Below are 1267 nucleotides of genomic sequence, written 5' to 3'. Positions count from 1 at the left end.
ACTTTGAATTGTCGCGTACAGAAAAGTGTGATATAAATAAACTTGCCTTGCTTGAAGGTTACAGAGTGTGTTGTAGGAGTGTGTTATCTGCTGTGTGTTTACCAGGGTGTGGTGCTCCATGGTTCGTATTTCCTGGAGCCCCTTCCCCTCTCTGCAGTCTGGTTATTTTAATAAAGCTCGACGAGAGAAAACATTCATCAGCGGGCAGACGTCATGGGCTTTTTCTAGATTAATGTCATATTTCTGATGTGTGTGTGTGTTCTGCTGATAGAGATAATAAGCTGCAGCAGGAGGAGAGAAGACGTTTAGGATCAAATTACTGAAATATGATTCCTCCTCGGATTAGATTAACATCCCTAGCAGAAAAGAGGCCTGAGTTTTAGATGTTTTGTTTACATATAGGAGGTAAAGAAAGCCAAATGATAGTTACTTAAATGTTGACAGATCGTATAACTTGCAAGGTACACACATTTTTAAACGAAACAGATATTGAGCTCTAACAAACCTGCAGTTTAAGAGTGATGCTCAAGAGGTTTTATAGAGGTTGGCATTATTATTTAATTCGCTTGTTAGGTTTTATTACCATGTCCTGTTTCAACGCCCTGGGACTGAAACGATAAGTTGATTAGTCTTTTAACTTCTACCACCTTAACAAATGCCATAAAAACACTGATTATAGCTACTTTAAAGAGTCCTCTCCTGCTGATGTTCAGGTGTATATCAGTATGTAGTGTCTCTACTTTAAAGAGTCCTCTCCTGCTGATGTTACAGGTGTATATCAGTATGTAGTGTCTCTACTTAAGACGTCCTCTCCTGCTGATGTAAGGTGTATATCAGTATGTAGTGTCTCTAATTTAAAGAGTCCTCTCCTGCTGATGTTCAGGTGTATATCAGTATGTAGTGTCTCTACTTTAAAGAGTCCTCTGACTAAAATAAGTAAATAAAACATTTAAAATGCTGAGATATCGAACAGTACACACCTGCCCTCGTTGACCATCTTGGCGTCCCCTTGGCAGGTGAACGTCTCGATGTAATCGCCCGTTGAGCAGTCGGTGAGGTTCCAGTCCGGTTTGCAGACATCGAGGAAGTGCGGCCTGAGGCGACCGATTGGAGATTTGGCGATGTCCGTCAGAGACTGGCTCATAGCGGCGCCGAACAGGAAGGTACCGACCGCTTTGTAAACACACGAAACGTAGCTGCCGTAAGAAGACTTGGACTTGAGGCGCTCCAGATAAACTAGAAGACACTCGCCAATAACCATCTGTAA

The 1267-nt window shown here is 42.1% G+C and overlaps 1 pseudogene; it reads right to left on the bottom strand.

The window, feature by feature from the left end:
• Positions 1 to 980: 980 nt before the first annotated feature.
• LOC104948320 (lipid phosphate phosphohydrolase 1 pseudogene) lies at positions 981 to 1261 on the bottom strand (annotated as a pseudogene).
• Between the last annotated feature and the right edge of the window lie 6 nt (positions 1262 to 1267).

The sequence above is a fragment of the Notothenia coriiceps genome, unplaced genomic scaffold, assembly GCF_000735185.1.
Source record: "Notothenia coriiceps isolate Sejong01 unplaced genomic scaffold, NC01 NC01_scaffold00014130, whole genome shotgun sequence".
Classification (NCBI taxonomy): domain Eukaryota; kingdom Metazoa; phylum Chordata; class Actinopteri; order Perciformes; family Nototheniidae; genus Notothenia; species Notothenia coriiceps.
The sequence above is the reverse complement of the archived record's forward strand: the minus strand, read 5'-3'. Positions and strand labels throughout refer to the sequence as shown.